Source organism: Zea mays, chromosome 6 (assembly GCF_902167145.1).
Source record: "Zea mays cultivar B73 chromosome 6, Zm-B73-REFERENCE-NAM-5.0, whole genome shotgun sequence".
NCBI classification, from domain to species: Eukaryota; Viridiplantae; Streptophyta; class Magnoliopsida; order Poales; family Poaceae; genus Zea; species Zea mays.
The window spans coordinates 36,606,522-36,612,618 of NC_050101.1; the positions used below are offsets into that span (position 1 = coordinate 36,606,522).

The 6,097-nt window shown below is 41.2% G+C and overlaps 1 long non-coding RNA gene across 2 annotated transcripts; it reads left to right on the top strand.

The window, feature by feature from the left end:
- The first annotated feature begins 931 nt into the window (after positions 1–931).
- LOC103629193 (uncharacterized) lies at positions 932–5,887 on the top strand. 2 transcript variants are annotated; one of them, XR_554210.2, is made up of 4 exons: positions 932–2,811; positions 3,214–3,373; positions 3,568–5,212; positions 5,589–5,887. It is a non-coding gene; the product is annotated as an uncharacterized lncRNA (long non-coding RNA). The 2 variants fall into 2 exon arrangements; XR_002263281.1 differs by having other exon boundaries at positions 932–3,373.
- The last annotated feature ends 210 nt before the right edge of the window (positions 5,888–6,097 follow it).

Consider the following 6,097-nt stretch of genomic DNA (forward strand, 5'->3'; position numbering starts at 1 on the left):
ACTAATTTATTACAGAACATATCCTATGCACAAGATACCCTCCGTACATATATGTACAAATTAAATATGAACCCTTAATTTAACATCCAACGGATGACAAAAAAAACCGTACCCTTCGACGCTCGTCTTTCCCACACATCCAGTTGTAATATTTGCAAACCTTCCCGCACGCTTAGATGCTGGCAAATCTCAGTTATAGTCCATTTTCAGGAAATTGGGTCTCTGATTTTCAAATCTCAATTCCATGCACAACCAAATAATAGAATTCTAAAAAGCTGATTCTAATTTCTAATTTTGTACTCTAATATGTACATCTAAACGGGGCTATATCTTTACTACTATTAAGATGGTAAGGGGTAGACTGTCATTCCTGGTTCTGCCATTCCCATTCCCATGCGCCCCCTGACAGATCGGTTTCCTAGTCCTCCCACACCTGTGGCATTTCTCATCTGTGTTGCCATTCCCATTCCTGCATGTGATGCGCCGCTCTGGCATGTGGGTCCCACAGTCGTGACCTGTTTCCCATTCCCAACTGTGTTCCGCGCATGTGACCAAATTTTTACCAAAAAAGCTAGCTGCGTGGGTCAAAACTCGCGGCCAACCAAGACTACACATGTTGTGTGCGCATTAGACCTTATAAACAGGTGTGTGCACAGTTTAGTGACCAATGTGGTACTATTTTTAGCTTGCCAATACGAAGTACACGCTTCCTAGGAGGCCCATCAACTTGTTGTGGCCCAGACAAGGCCCACAGTCGACGCAATTGCCCTGGGCTCAGCGCCTCAGCGGCCTCCCCCACCCCTGCGCCCCGTCTCGCCTCCACAGCCCCACCCCCGCGCGTCGTCTCCACTGCCCCATCCCCGCGCGCCGTCATCGCCAGGGCTCCCCCACCCCCGCGCGCCACGACCTCCATAGCCCCACCACGCGCTCGACTTGCTCCTCCACCACGAGGCCTCCATCGACGCCTTCATCTCGCGCGCGCTCGACCACCTCCACTCCATCTCCGCCAAGGGGTCACCACCGGCTCCGGATCCGGCGCCCGCCGCCGATGCCAGCACGGCCAAGTTATACATAAGTTTTCGTTGACCGGAAAACCCCTCCCACAGCGCCCAGCCGGCGTCCACCCGGCGCGCCTACACGAGGTGCGCTCGTTTGAGGAGTGCTTGCGCCCGCTGTTGGACGCGGTCGTCACAGCGCCCGACGCAACAGGCTGGTCCTCGTCGGCCATAGCCATGGCGGCTCTAGCCTCGCACTCGCCATGGAGGGGTTCCCGTGCAAGGTCACCGCCGCCACTGTGTTTGTGGACGCCGCGTTGCCATGGGTCGGCAAGCACATAGGCATCTCCACTATGGGGGCAAGAGGCTCTAGCGGATGCTGGACACCGACGCCATCCTCTTCCCTACCATTAACATCAACTACTCTGTCACCAAGAGCAAGGTGATTCAAACGTGCCTTCCTTTGAATCCATTTCCTTTCATATCTAACATTCTTGTTGTGTGGATCTAGATAATGCATGATTAGCAGTGTGAGATTTACTTGTTTCTTGATGTTGCTATGATATATATTAGTGGTGGTTAGACAGGACCGGATTGCGGCTAGTTCTACCATGGGTTTCAGCACTCTGAATGTCGGATGGGACATTTCCCTATCAATTTATTCTCTCAACGAGCGGCAACTAGCGAACATGCCATATTTATGTATTGTATTTTTCTAGGAGAAGAAGAGAAACAATAACATTTTCAATTCCCTGTCTCTAAATAGATACGCAATTTGGTTCCAGAGGAGTCAACTTTTTACCTTTTTCAAGAAAAAGAAGAGAAACAATAACATATTCAGACTTCTATCATAACATAAATATATGTCTCATTTATCTCACTTTCTGATGAGTAATTTGTTATCAATCAGTCATAAGATTTATGTCATAAGACTTCTGTCAGACTTATTTTACACTTATCTGATTTCCTTCTAGAACTATGACATTTATAGTTTCTAATTGATATACTTGCTCTGTAAAGGGTAAAGACTTGCATTGTTGAACTGTTCCATTGCAACAACTCCCATATAACCTAGATGCCTTAGTTAAATTGAATATTAGATTTTCTATGGATTATTATGGTAAAAATGGGTGTGGGTTGGATGGCTTTGGAGATTTGATCTATGTTAATATCTGGTGCTTGCGTTGAATCCATGGAGGTCACATAGGAAGTTCTATATATCAAATGTTATAAGGTGCCATTAAAAGAAACATGGAATTGTATGTCCCTCCAAAAAACTCGACCATAAGGCAAGGCCTAAGTGATTGCTCTTGTTTTTTTTGAAATCGTGTGCAACTCACTTTGGGTTGTAACTTGATATGCAATCATGTGAAAATATGCTCTTCTTTTAGTTTCTGGGATTTAGTTTATCTTAGCTGAAAGTAGGTTTCATTCTTTGCCTTGTAGATGCATTTGATACAGATCAACTTGTTGAGTGCATGGGAAAGCTAAAAAGTGGACTGTCTGTGAATATATCTATATATGATTTTAAGAATCACATGTGATGCTCTGAAAATTTTAGGAAGGTAGGGAAATAAATTATTGGTGCGAAGAGAATAATTTTATTATTATTTATGATCTAATTTGCATAAACTTGTTTACAAATTTTTTTAAAGTACATTCTTTCTATAATCATAGGTGAAGAGAATGTTATTTATTCCTCCTAGGACACCCCACCAATTCCGATAATTTATGCTGCAAAGCTTGTGGGTCTACCCCTAACCATCGATTCTAGCCTGGCTGCTCGCTCGACACCCGCCCTACAGTTTGCTTCCAGGTAAGTCTTTGCAATATGCTAAACAAGAAATCTATCTTCTACTACAACTAATGCCATCAACATATTTCTGAGCTTCCGGCTACAGTTAGAGCACATCTTTCACATGCATCTTTTAGTGTTAGTGATTCAATGATTTCTGTTTGCGGGACCCACTTTTGTGTTCTAAAAACATTATTATTTTGATTAATAATGGACTGAAAATCTGTTGTAAAAATTTCATACAGAAGTATGATGATGTAACATTCACTTGTAAGTATATGTTTTCCTTTCCCTTTTTTCATCGTAGTATGTGTGTTCTAATACTGACCTACTTTTTTTATGTATTCACAAATTCACAGAAACTGTTTTGATATATTCACAAATTGTTGTCTGAGCATGCTAAGACTGATGTGAGCTGTGCAGGAAGCTTAGGGTCTCCTGATGTGCTCATACATGGGGCAACAAGAACATGGGGTGTCTGATGCTTGTACACTTATAGGCATCACCATGAGGGTGGAGCTGACATCCATACCATCTTTATAAAGAAGAGCAAATTTAGGATTCTGCTGTCATGTTCTCGAAGGTACTTTTCTTGAAATAACACTCAAAACTATGACCGTCAGTTTTCACATTTTAGTCTATTCTAGAGTTGGGCTTGTTAATTACAAAAGGCGTAATTCATGGTGTTTCTTTTCACTCATTTTTCCCTCTATCTTGTGAGATTGTGCTACAGTTTGGCGTCGATGCTGATGGAAACCAAGAAAATTGTGTTTTCAGGTTGCTGCGATTGCGGTGGGTGGAGTGGCGGTTGATGGGTAATCCTCGACTGAGTTAATCATGATCACAGGGAAGACGGGTCCAAAAGGCTCCTTCCATGCGATCCTCATGTCAGGGTAGACATGATCCAACAGCAACGACCAGATAAGGATGCCTTCTCTCCTGTACTCCTGCTAGAAGGTTGCTCCTTTCTCCTTTGCATCCATCACCAAACCCTCAATGAAGTTGGTTGAGGATTCTGTTACAACTAGGTTGATGTCAGAGTTGTTCTCAGGTGGGCCAACTTTTAGTTTTGCCAACTTGGCGTTAACCTTCTATACCACGACATCAACGATTGATTCCATGATCAGCACTACTTTGACAGCAGTGCACCTCTGGCACTGATGACAACACATTTGAGTACAAGCTCGAGAAGCATCATAGATAGGAGAGTATGTTACTAGAAATTGTAATACTGTTCTTAGGAAAAGGGTAAGGATAAGCATGTGACAACACTCTTGTGTACGTGACACCAACTTGAATACCACATTTCATGTTCTAGTAGCTAAAGGTTTTTATTGATTACAATTATTGCTTTCACATTTCTAAGTTTTCAACAAATCAAAATGCAATAAAAAAATCCTATTTTGAGACAGTCAAAATCACTATTAAGTACCTGTATGAGAAGCCACCCTTCACTATGCTTGCTGCAACCAAATCTAGATTTGCATCCTCTAGCACAATGCAAGCATCTTTCTTCAAGCTCCATCTGAAGAGAGACCTTTCCAGTCTTCTTTGAAATGGCTATACCAGTACCACCACCAATAAAACTAAGCAAAGAAACAATGTTGTCTCACGAAAACCAAATATATCAATTGTTGGCAAGAGATGTCAATGCTTACCTTATGCAGTTAACTTCACTACTCTAGAATGCATTGTAAGAAAATCTCCTATTTCAGAGTCACACAACTACTAGCCAGGTGGAAGCAGTGTACCATATGAAGTGCACCCACAAATGGCATAACCCTACTAAACAATGTTACTTCACATAAGCATTTTCACTTTGAAAGGCGTTAGCTTCACACACTCAGGAAGGAGTTAAGATTAGCCCAAAAGACTCGTATATCTGAGTTGGAGGCTTGAACACAAGAGCATTGTCTACAATTAGTGTTGGGCCAATCTTAGAAACTGCTAAGTTGACATTATAGTTGAATGGCGGGATTGCCAAAACCACTCCAAGGGGTATCTGCATCAATAGTACAATATACTAGTGCAAGGAAACAATAGTAATGGCTGAATAATTTTGGGGCGTAATATTGTTCAGGGGAGCACCAATTGGCAACTTAGTACCATTAAAACTGTCTGAAATACATATTTTCTACAAGCTACAACATGCATGAATATTGGTTGCTAATACAACTTAATATCATGAAACCTATATTTCCATTGCATTCTGTCTCAAGGAAGTGCTCAATTTTTTTGCTTAGCTTTTCTGCCAATGATTTTTAGATTTATATTGAAGTTTTTAAACCAGTTGTTCCTATGGTTGAAGGCTGGAGAAAAGCTTGTTCGTGTTGGTCAAGATACTCGCTTGAACTACATAGCTATTGATCTACAAATACCCTCGAACTAAGCCATATCCCAGATCAAGTGTCAAGTTGGAAACGTGAGTGTGACAATACTTCATTGTCAATCTATTATTGTTCATATATGTGTTGTACTTTAGCTAGCATTGTTCTTCGTTTAGTGACTAAAGCGAGTCTGCAAAAACCTTTAGGCCTCCTTTGGATTAAAGGATAATTTCCTGAATCCTAGGTTTTCCTGTGTTTTTGAACTAATTCTTATAAAATTTCTATATCATTCATGTGAAATTCCTGTGTTCCAAAGAAGCCATTATTCTTGCAGAAATGAAGGATTATCTTCGATAAAATATTGATGTGCCTTGAGCTCCAGACTTGAACTTTGCATAAGCTATTGATGCTGATTAGGAATAACATTAACATAGTATGTTATCTAACAAGTGCACTGCTTATTGTTCACAGTGGTTCTCACTTGGAGCAGATCCATGGGATGCTTTGTACGGGGGAGAGAATATCCTAGCGTTCGACTTGGCTTCGATCTTCTTGGCTTTGATCTTCTCTTGCAGCAGGTGTGCTCCCAGTTCACAAGCTGTCCAACTCAACTCTTGGGGAAGACCTCGATTCGCTCATCTCCGTCTCAGACCTGCAATACTACAACAACATGATGGAGTAGTACGAGAAGCTGACCATCGCCCTGAGTGTTGGGCATCATCATATGATTTATATAATTGACATGCAACTATAACCTCTTACTATTGAATGATCAGATTTCAATGTGTACGATTATGATTTATCTCTTTTCGTCAAATAATATGAAATATTGAGGCTGATGATAAATTATGTGTTGTTTATCTCTATGTAATCATTATGCACTAAATTTTAATAATGAGAGCATAGAATGGCAAATAGAGTTTCTGCATGTCAATGTATCTTATCATTATAAATGTGTCTTAACAGTATAAACACATTTA